This window comes from Miscanthus floridulus, chromosome 5, assembly GCF_019320115.1.
Source record: "Miscanthus floridulus cultivar M001 chromosome 5, ASM1932011v1, whole genome shotgun sequence".
Classification (NCBI taxonomy): domain Eukaryota; kingdom Viridiplantae; phylum Streptophyta; class Magnoliopsida; order Poales; family Poaceae; genus Miscanthus; species Miscanthus floridulus.
The window spans coordinates 90,593,131-90,605,455 of NC_089584.1; positions in this window are offsets into that span (position 1 = coordinate 90,593,131).

Sequence of the window (12,325 nt, forward strand, 5' to 3'; positions counted from 1 at the left end):
GGCTAAAACCAACATGCATGGAGAGGCTAGTTCCTGGCCGAGGGCAATTTTATAGGGGCTAGCAGTCGTGGTACATTTTTATTTCTAAACTAAAGTTGTCGGGGTAGGTGGGAGCAGTGGTCATGGGAGCACTATTGGCATGTGAGGAGCATCTACACATTACTGTCGGTTTTAGTTTAAAAACCGACAGTGAATTGTGACTTCTGTATCGGTTTGAGCAACCGACTATGATAGAAGCTATCATTGCCGGTTTTAAAACCAAAACTAGCAGTGAAGGGCCCTACCGCCATCTTTTAGTAAAAAATATAAAAAAGTTTAGCCTGCCTAAGATTCAAGCGCGGGTCGCGGGGTCGAGAGTGCGCGGTCTTAACCGCTAAGTTAGGATAGGGAGTTCGGTTAGAATGGTTTTATTTTTTTTCTCTTATCCCATTGTAATGCACTACTAAATAATAAATGCAAAATAAAAAAAGTTTGGCCCGTCTGGGATTCAAGCGCGGGTCTCAGAGGACAGAGTGTGCGGCCTTAACCGTTGAGCTAGATAGGGAATTCGGTTAGTTTGCTTTTCTTTATTTATTTATTAATAGAAATAATGTAGTTAGTTTATATTCTAAAATAACACAAAAATTTGTGTCTTGATTATTTAATTCTATGATAATTAATTAATGGTCTATAATTATCAAATAATAGTGTTTGTGAACATCATCTTAATATTTGATTACATAGTTAATAATTAAATTATAGGGATGCGCACAAAATATAAATTAAATATTCAGTGCGAATTACTGATACAACGTCTGCATAATGATTACATAGTTAACAATAATCTAACTATCTTTAGGTGCATCAACAATAAGGGCCTCATTGTGATCAATTCGTACATAAGCAGATTCGTCACCCTCTTGAAGGATAGGTAGGGGTACGTTCGCCCTGAATAGATGCATTTCCTAATAGCCTCTGTAGTCTTCTTCGTCCGTGACTCCATCGATACCAACAATCTTCCTTTTCCCTTCTAGGACTACTTTTAGCCTTCATTTTGTCTTGTTGTCCGTTGCATAGAAGACTTGCATAACATCTCTTGCAAGGACGAAGGAGTCGTCTCTGTATGCGGTCTTAGTGATATCAATGGTAGTGAACCCTTTATTATCAATGTTTATTTCCTCGAGCCAGACCCACTAGCAGCGAAAAAGAGCTGCCTTCAATGGACTGTAGGCTAGCTCCCATATCTCCTCTATGAAACCATAGTATGTTGCCTACACGTTGTTGTTTTCGTCGTGAGCATCAAAACGAACACCATAATTTTGGTATGTGCTCTTTCCATCTTGCTTTTTTGTGTAAAATGTGAATCCATTGATCTCATACCCTTGGTACTTAAGATATGTACTTGAAGGCCCCTTGGCTAAGGCATCCAGTTGATTACCCAACTTTATTCTAAGCAAGCGACGTCATAACCAGCTGACAAATTTCTCCTTATGTTTTTTATCCAGCCAAGCTTGTGACCTGCTTGAATACAGAGTTTGCAGCAATTGCCTGTGCTCATCAATGTATGGCATCACACCCTCTGCTTGCTGGAGAACAGCGAACTATGTCTGTCTGAAATAAACAGGGTCATCTACTGTAACAGATTTCTCCCCGATTGTTCCTTTGCCACGTAGTCTTCCCTCATGCCGAGATTCTAGAACTCCGACTCTTTTGATGTCCAGATAATATGTGCAGAACTCAATGGCCTCCTCCGTTGACCATCCTTCAACCATGCCCCCTTCTAGCCAAATTTTGTTCCTAACATACCTCCTGAAAACTTTCATCAATCTTTCGAAAGGGAACATCTGATGTAAGTACATTGGGCCAAAGGCTCTAATTTGGTCAACAAGATGAATGAGCAGATGCAATGAGATATCAAAGTAAGTCGGTGGGAAATGCATCTCAAGCCTAACGAGAGTTTCAGCTATGTCCCGCTACAGCTGCTCTAGCGTGGACACATCAATGACCTTTTTTGAGATCGCGTTGAAGAACAAGCAAAGCTTTATAATTGGGGCGCGAACCTTTGGGGGGAGGATACCACACAAGGCAATAGGGAGCAGCTGAGTCATAATGACATGATAGTCATGGGCTTTCATAGGGCCATAGTTGAACTTGAGTTCTCTCATGTTCACTAGCCTCTTTGGGTTCGCACAGTAGCCCATTGGGACTTTGAGTTCATTGAAGAAAGAAATAAGCGCACGCTTTCCTTCCTTCTTCAATGTCCATGACGCAACCAGAAGTTCAAATTGGCCATTCTCTAGCTCCATGGGATGCAGCTCCTTCCTGATTCCTAAGTGTTGCATGTCCAGGCATGTGGCTAGTGAATCCTTCAATGTCCCCCTGGTGTCCATCAAGGTCTTAAGAGTGTTAGCGCACACGTTTTTAGTGATGTGCATGGGATCAAGACAGTGGCGTACACTCAGAAATGGCCAGTAAGGTAGTTTCTAGAAAACCAATTTTTTCTTCCAAACGCTCTCATCAGGCGCTGCTACTACATTGTCCCCCTTACCAAGGACAACCTCTAGTTTGTTGAGTTCTTGAAGTATCGTAGGCCCGTCTCGATATTTTGGAGCTAAGCGTTTCTCAATAGTATCGTTGAAATCTTTTATGTTCCTACGGTAAGGGTGATCCTTAGGTAGGAACCTACGGTGTCCCATATAAACTATCTTTGAGTTATTTGGTAGATTTACCGCATCGGTGTCGTCCAAGCACTCGACACATCTAGTATAGCCTTTTGTCTTCTCTCCAAACAACGAACCTCGACCTAGCAGGTTGGTGATTGTAGCGATAAGTACTCCCTTGATCGTGACATGCTCCTTTTTGTACTCGTCCCAAATATCTAGCACACATCTCCACTAGTTCATCTCCACTAGTTCATCGATTACTGGTTCTAGAAACACATCAATGTCATTCCCAAGTTGTCTTGGCCCTTGGATCAGTAGTGGCATCTGGATGTACGACCGCTTCATACAGACCCAAGGTGGAAGGTTGTATATACAGAGCATCACTGGTCAGGTGCTATAATTGCTTCTAACCTGGTCGAAAGGATTCATCCCATCTGTGCTCAAAGCAAACCAAATGTGCCTTACCTCTCCACCGATGTCCTTATAGAACATAGTATTGATAGTCCTCTAGTTATACTCATCGGCGGGGTGCCTCATCATTCTATCTTTCTTACGCTCTTCGCCATGCCAGCGCAACAACTTGGCTGACTTTGCACATGCAAAAAACCTATGCACCCGGGTAGCTATAGGGAAATACCAAATGACCTTTACGGGACCTCCTCTGGTCTTGGTACCCTCATCTGACGGCTCTTCCTTGTACCGTGGAGCTTCACACTTGGGGCACTTGTCCAAGTCTTTGTATTTTTCTTCACGGTATAATATGCAATCATTAGAACATGCGTGGATTTTTTCAACCTCAAGGCCAATGGGGCAGATCATTTGCTTGGCCAAGTATATCTTTTCTGGCAACTCATTTTTTTCTGGGAGCATTTTCCTTATTATACCTAACAACTGATCAAAGCCTTTATTGCTCAATCCGTTTGTCGATTTGAACTCTAACAGCATGATGTCGGCTTCCAATTTGCTCATTAGACAATTCCTATACAATGGTGTTTTGCCATCTTGTCTCATTTTCTCTAGCTTTCTCAGCTGTCTTTCACTAAGACATCTGGTCTCTACATTATGTAGCAGCTGAGAAATGCCGTCGTTATCCTCAGTGTCATCAGCTAGCGTGTTCCTAAACACATTATTAACTGTGGCCATAGGTTCCGTGTTGACACCAGGTTCCTCGTCAGCATCGTGGATGGCTATGTCAGGCATGTCCACATCATCATCGTTTTCCTGTAGAACATTCACACCAACCTCGCCATGCATAGTCCATATCATATAGTATGGCATGAACCCCCTGGTAATCAAGTGCGATCGTATAGGCTCAATTTGACGAAAGTTACTTTGATTCTTGCAATCTTTGCATGGGCAGAACATAGGGTTCCCATTCCCAGCATAGGCTTTGGCATCAGTGATAAACTAGCTGACGCCATGCATGTACCGCTTGTCCGTTTGGGACAGATGCATCCACTCTCGATCCATCTCTGCACAAAAAAAATATTGAGACAGTAATTACAAAGAATTAATAAGAAATCGAGCTTCATGAACAACAATTGCAGCTCGAAAGTACCATTTTTGGAAAACATTATTTTACACTAATTATTGGAAAATTGAAATTGGTAGCCCCGACTCTGTAAATTGAAAATCATAGTAAAAAAAACAATTATTGCACAATATTGAAGAACAACTATTCTACTATACTTTTAAGAACTAATTATAGCATCACATACTAACAATGATGATCTTGACCACCATAGAATAATGAGCTAGGAATTTAAATATGTTCATAGACACCAACCTTTTAGATGATGGATTCACCATAATTTAAGCCTTGCACAAATGTCCAATTGAAAAAGTGCTCTCTAGAATGGAGAAAGAACTAGAATGAGAATCAAGCAATGTAGCCATCAAAACGAAGCTAATTAAGCAACAAAATCAAAGGAGTGGATGTTTGTTACTAACCTTAAAGCAAAAAGATCAAGCCATTCTTCAAAATCTAAGCACTAGCTTCATGGTGAAGAGCAGCTGCAACAATGGAGGAAAGGGTCCAAACGCGCGCCTCTGTTCTCGGGGTGGAAGAGAGGAGGAAGGAGAGGATGGCTACAGCCTTTTTGTGTTGTAGGCTTATCACCGTCGGTTCTTGGCTAGAACCGACAGTGATGAAGCCTAATCACTGTCGGCTCTTGGCTTAAACCAGCAGTGATGAGTGCCCGTCAAAACACTGTCAGTTCAAGCCACAAACCGGCAGTGATGTGGTCCTTCACTGCTGATTTTAGCCTAGCCCCAATCATTTTTTTATTTTCAAGCTCATAACCGACAATGAAAGTACATCACTGCCGGTTCTCATAAATCCAGTAGTGATGATGCCGACAGTGATGTGCAAATCTGGTGTAGTGCTCCTCCGGTATGCTCGACGGGACCAGCGGCACACCCAGCGCTTGCGCTGAGATGACGACACATGCATGCACATTTGTGTACATAATGAACACAGCGATTGAGATCAACAATGCACATGCAGCTAGCCAATGCAACAGTGTAGGTTCATGCGTAATGGACATACGGATATGATGCATTACACTCACCGTAGAAGTCGATTATGACACGGCCGGTGGGGCGGTTGAAGTAGGTCATGCCATATGGGAGCTCCTTTATCGGGGTCAAAGCGACTATGCTGATGAAGTTGCCTGTGTCAATGATGGAGCCTCCAAAGCTGAAGATGCGCTTGAAATAGCTGCACAAACCCACCGGGGAGTTGAGCAGGAGGACAACGAAAATGAGGAGGATGGCACCCCGCATCTCATCTTCTTGATGAACACATTAACACTAACAAGTATGGACAATCGTGGAGTCTAGGCAGGAGGGGACGGCGAAAGAAGATGAGTTTAGGTTCTTGTGCTGCGTTCCAGATGTGAGCTCCTACTAGCAATTTATACTAGAAGATGTACGTGATCGAGGATCGCCAATGGTATAATTAAGGGATCACTACTATACAAACTTTACTGGAGGTAGGCGTTTTTGGTTTCCCGCGGCGGGCAAAGTCATCCGCCACGGCCTAGAGGCCACGGTAAATCGTGGCTTAACCACGGCGGACAGCTTTGCCCGCCGCAGTTAACCGATTTACCACGGCGGGCGGTGTAATGTGCCCACTGCGGTAAATATACTTTTACCACGGTGGGCACGTTACACCGCTCGCCATGGAAAATTATTTTACCGTGGCAGACACCTTTTGTGGCCCACCGCGGTTATGTTCATTAGCCGTGGCGGGCTTTATTATTTGCCCGCCTCAGTAAATTATTTCCTGAATTAAAAAAAATACAGCAGGCATATAAATTCAAATTCAAATCACATCCAGATTTCACAGATTAAACTTAAAAAGTATGCAGGCATTACACATGAGATAATATACATATATATACATTCACTTAGTAGTTCTTGTCATCGTTAATTCATTATATTTATATATTAAAGTCGTTATACATGCGCTAAGGTGTAATCCTGCGGACGCATCATCGTGGGCCATTTCCTCAGCCTCTCGTACTCCAGTAAAATCGCTAGCGGGCTGTTCTCATTGAAGAACATGCCCCCTTCAAGCACGCATTTGTCTAAGATAAACTTACATATGTCTGCCTTTGTCTGCTTGAAGCTGTGTTGGGTGCTCTGCATGTCTCTCGACTAGTTCAATCCATTCTTGAGCACCCTCCAACTGCTACTGTACTGCTTGCACACCCTCAGGAACTCATAGGCGTAGAAGCCATAGGTTCGTGATCCTACCAGTTGTTTGGCACACTGCATGATTGATACACAAGCATTACAACACAGGCATTAGAACGCATATGAACGGAAAGCACAATTAAACCTTTCAAATACTTATCGGAAAGTTGCGTCTGATTTTGATGTGGTTCTTATGCTTAGCCTTAAATTTCTCTGTTCTTCGATCATAGCATTCAGGATCCTTCACGTACTCCTTATAAGCGCTATACGAAATGTACTAGTATTAGGCAGGGCATTAGAACGCATATGAGAAGACAGTTCAATCACTTACACTCTGAGGCAATCTTCAAAGGCCTTGTACCCTTTTAAGTTTGGCACTGTCAACGAATCAAATACGTAGGCCCTGCCATCCTGAGGGTAGATGATAAATGCAACCCAGTGACCCTTGAGGCCTTGGCTACGCCATTGAAACAAAATACAGGTTACGACAAGAAATAATAATACTAGCTAGCTACCCACTTATATCTACAGGCATGTCTTCGACTTACCCAAAGTGGTAGGCAGCTAGGATACACCCATTTCCCCTGATCTTCTTCATTGCTCCTAGTATGTATCTTGAAATGTTCAACTTCTCATTGTCCATCAGTTTCTTCCTGTGCGCCTCTCTCTATCGCTTGGTTAAGTCTTTCATGGTTGGATGATTGTCATCTAGGTGGTAACCAATGATGATTCTTTGAGCAATATGCATTGGAGATAGATAGATAACATCAAGTTTTAGTTCCTTGGATATATAGGCCATCAACCTACAAGGACAAGCCATCGTGGTATATATAAGTAGTCTTGACCGATTCAAAGGCAGGTGATATGTGAAACTCACAATTCAGCACTTACATAGAGAACAAGGTGACTTGGGCGATGTCAAGGTCTTGTTCCCACAGTAGTCTATACATGTTGTGGAAGTCCATGGGGAGTTCTACATCGTTGCTGGACAAGTGGAAGTACTCCGCCACAACCTTGACTAGAAAACCATGCAGGCCAGCTTTTGCCGCTTCCATGTACCAGAGATGAAACCTCCTTGTCTCCCACCTTTCCTCGTCGATGAGTTGGGCCTTGGTTATCATGAACTTCCCATGCTCGTAATGGCCGGGGCAGTCATTTGATTTAGGAAATAGATGGAAAGGTGATCTCGGCCTAGGATAGAAATGTTAGTACCATATTATGGCAAAGAAAAGTTATTAGCAAATTATGCTCGCCGCTACCATACCTTTCGAACTCAAGTGAGTATGTGAGCTGCCCTTGGTCACCTTTAGTCTTCACCGGCGGTGGAGGACAGTGGCTTGTGCTCGCAATAGCAGCAGGCGGTGTCTTTGCCCCCGGTTCCTCCATGCCTCCCGGTCCTTTGCTCATGCCCTTAGACGAACTGCCGGGAGGTGGAGGTGGACTTGTTGTTCGAGGAGGAGAACGAGGGTGAGGGCTTGTGCCTCCTGGTCCTTTGCTCGTGCCCTTAGACGGACTGCCAGGAGGTGGAGGTGGACTTGTTGTTGGAGGAGGAGAACAAGGGTGAGGGCTTGTGCCTCGAGGTGAGTTCCTTCCCTTGTCATCCCCGCCATTGCCTTCGTCATCGCCGTCGCCATGATCCGGATCATCGGGGGGACAAGATCCGGCAATGGATGGTTGTGATGCTAGTGTTGTCATCAGCGTAGAAGTCGGCATCGAGAGAATGATCTCTATGTCATCCTTATTCCACAGGACTTCGGAACCCAAGGCAGCTCCAAGGATCATTACCCCTTCTGCAGTTGGATATTCCATTTCAAATTCTTCGTATTCAGTCGCATACCATGTAAGTATCATGGCAGCATAGTTGGCAGGGATCTGGTCTTGGTTGAAATCTTTGATATCTTCTTTGGGGTGCATGTAACCCTCACCCATGGTCAACTTTTTCGCCCTGCCGAATGGGATCGTGAGGTGGACGCGCATGGGTTCCCAGATGTCGTTGACGGGGTGCGTTGGGTGATCCTCAATCATTGGTAGTGGTTGCCCTTGTGTCTGCCCTTGTGGAACTTGAGGCATGGCCACGCCAGCCTGGCGAAGCATCAGTGACCTCATCAACACCATATCTGGGTCATTGCTTGTGAAGGCTTCTTTTATGGACCGGCTGATCATTTCAGCCATGCCTTGATCATAGCCCTTCTAAAAGATGCCCTCCTTGTACCTCTACCTTGACCGGTATGTGGCAGCGTCGGATTGCCATGACTCCACTGAGTTCCAGCTCATCTTCGACGACATGCCACGGATGCGGCCATGGTGCTCAGGGGTTCCTAGCGCCAGGGTCGACAAGTCCTGGCCCCTGCGAACCTCAAAGTTGTCCTTAGATTTAGCGACCTCGATGACAGCCCTCTCCACCTCCTCGAACTTGGCCTCATTGAACTTGCTCGCGCCCTCCTTGAGCTTCTTCGGCTTGCGGGCATAGATGAAGTCCTTAGCCCTCAAGTCTACACCATCGTACGGATCAGGAAGCCCGGTGATAGCTCTAGCCCTTTCTTCCTCCCGCCACTAGGGCCTCTTACTAGCAAACCCAGTCATGCCCAAGTGGTGGGGGTGCAGGTTCTTCTTTGTGAGTGCGCTGAACTTAGCGCTCTTTGCCTTTGCTTCTTCTGTTGTTCTTTGTTTGTAGAGGAGGAGGGAGTAGAGGAGTAGGCAGTAGAGGAGGAGGGAGTAGAGGAGTAGGCAGTAGAGGAGGAGGGAGTAGAATCATCATTGCAAATACCAAACAAAAGCCATCAAGATAGTTTCAAAATTTGGCCCCAAAGGAGCATAGTAGAGGAGTGGGCAGTAGAGGAGTAGGTAGTAGAGGAACTACTCAATTTAGTCAGCAAGAGCATAGTAGAGGAGTAGGCAGTAGAGGAGGAGGGAGTAGAGGAGTAGGCAGTAGAGGAGGAGGGAGTAGAGGAGTAGGCAGTAGAGGAGGGAGTAGAGGAGGAGGGAGTAGTAGTAGGAAGTAGTAGTAGTAGTATACTAGTAGTAGTATACTACTAGAAAGTAGTAGGCAGTAGTAGTAGTATACTACTAGAAAGTAGTAGGCAGTAGTAGTAGTATACTACTAGAAAGTAGTATACTAGTAGTAGTATACTAGTAGTAGTGTACAACAGTAGTATAGCAGTAGTATAGGAGTAGTATAGGAGGACAGTAGTAGCAGACAGTATAGGAATAGATTAAGTAGAGAAAGTAGTAGGCAGTAGTAGTAGTATACTACTAGAAATTGCAGCAGAGTGACCAATTCATCTCAAAATTCTCACAAATTTAGCATGTGATTAGTTTAAAGGCAAGGTGCATCATAGGCAGTGGCATATGCTCAGAATTTTGTCACAAATTTCTTTGGCATCATAGGCAGCATGTAATTACAAATTTTATTCTTGTAGACAATGATGTTGAGATTCGATGCTGTTGGAGACAACCCTGTATAAATAGGTCACAAATTCCAGCTAAATATGGAAACAACTCAACCCTGTTGGAGATAAGCCTGTAAAGGGGATTGTTAAAAAGACAGCAGAATTTCAATTTGTGCACACTAACTACGCTCACGAACATAGGCGCATCGAAGTAGCAACTACTCGCACAACTGGAATTGAGTCGGGCCATAATCAGTAGACAACCCCGCCACAATAGAAACCCTCGTGCTTGCTATCCGGCCAGTGATCGAGGCCGCATTCGTCCGATAGGACATGACTATGAGATCTACTGGGCTCAGAAAAGCGGCCTACTTTTAATCCATCGTCCTAGCCCGTCGAATCAGAAGTCTAGGCCACTTTCCTATTGGGCTGGCCATATTTCAAATAGATCAACTCCAAACAAACCGATTTGTCCACTTGACCTCTGAATAAATTTAACCCTACTAATCTCCTAATGACATAGGTCTTTTTATTTATCTATTTTTTTTCATAAAAATCATTTTTATTGAACATAGACAATTACATCAAGTTAACAGTTATAATAACATTACTCAAATCATCTACATAGCTAAGGTGTACACAACCTATGAAAATTAGAGAAGGTACAATGTGGTACAACACACAACTGGCAACGGAAGACGGTTATGCGTAGGTTTTGGCCGTAGTCAAGTTCCCATATTTCTTCGACTTGCCCATAGTATTGCCTCCTCTGGCCCATGGACTCTTCTGCGCCCTCGTATCGAACACCGCAGTTCTATGCTGAGCTCTTCTTGTCCTTGTCTTTCATGTGGAACATGTAGCCCTGGACATCATACCCTTGCCACGTGGTGATTTGGCTGGATGGGCCTAACACAAGCCTCTTAACGATCTCTGTATCTTCATTAGGGCATCCTTCAAGGGGTATGTGTTGCTCTTTGAGCCACTCTATGAAATTGCTCTTGTGATGGTTCTGGACCCATGCCTCCGTGCGATGTCCATCATTAGCGGCGTGGATCTCTTCCAGGTGCTTTTCAATGTATTTCTCCATGCTCACTAACTGATGAAGGATGTTGTAATGAGCTTCTTGCACCGTTCGGTTTGCCACATCGGTGCGTACTTTTTGGCCTGTGCACCCCACCCCTGAGGTTTTGCCTTCATGGTGATGGATAGGTAGTCCAATCACCCTCCCATCTTTTATGTACCTCATACACCAGTTCATGACCTCCTCCGTTGTGTATGCCTCGATCATAGAGCCCTCCGGGTAAGCGTGGTTATGGACGTATCTGTTGAGGGCGGACATGAACCGCTCGTACGTCCACATCTGGTGTAGGTACATAGGGCCCAGTTGATGGATCTGATCGACCATATGCATCATTAGGTGTGGCATAATATCAAAGTAAGATGGTGGAAAGCACATCTCGAGCTAGCAAAGGGTCTCCGCGATGAACTCCTTTAGGGCAGGCAGCTCAGCCTTATCAATGACCTTCTAGGTGATGCGGTTAAAGAAGTATGACATTCGTGTGATGACCATCTTCACATACTCTAGACGGATAGCCCTAATCGCAATTGGTAGGAACACCATCAGCATGACGTGGCAGTCGTGTGAGTTGTAGCCGGTCATTATGAGGTCTTTCATGGAGACCAGGCTCTTGATGTTGGAAGAGAAACCAGTCGACACCTTGATACCCCTAAGCAACTTAAGAAAAGTTGTCCTCTCGTCTTGCGTTAGGTTGCAGGCCGCACCCGGGATATCGACTTTACCGTTCTGAGGTGGTCCCGGGTGAAGGTCCAGCCTGATGCCCAGATTGACAAGATCCGTCCGTGACTTGATACCATCCTTTGTCTTGCCCTTGATGTCCAGCAGGACACTGATCGTGCTTTCGAAGACATTTTTCTCTAGGTGCATGCAGTCGATGGCATGGGGTGTACTCAGTGTTTTCCAATACGACAGGTACTTGAAGAAAATTGACTTCTTCTTGAAAGGAACGGCGGCAGGGACTTCCTCCGTATGGTCCCACTTTTGCTTCCTTGTCTGCTTGGGCCCCTCATCAAGCAGCAGCTGCTTCTTTCCAAACTCCACCTGATCCATGTCCTTGACCATCTCATACACCTTTGTCCCCCAACTAATCTACGTCGGTTGATCATGCTATGGCTCGTCCTGATTGTCAAAGTATTTGTTCATAATACTTCTTCTATACCTGTGATTTTTGGTGAGGAACCGTCTGTGCCTTGTGTACACCATCTTATTGGATCCCTTAAGGTAAGTGTAGCAGGTCCCGTCGATGCAAATTACGCAGCCGGTCTTCCCTTTGATCTGCCCCGACAGTGAGAAGAGACCGGGGTAATCGGTGATGGTGACAAAGATGATTGCTTTTAGTGTGAACTTCTCCTTGTGGGATGCATCCACCATCTGGACCCCAACATCAAATAGTATCTTCATTTCCTCCATGAACGGCTCCAGGAACACATCTATATCGTTGTCGGGCTGCTTCGGTCCGGAGATAAGCATGGTCAGCATAAGGTACCTACGCTTCTAACATAGATGGGGAGGTAGGT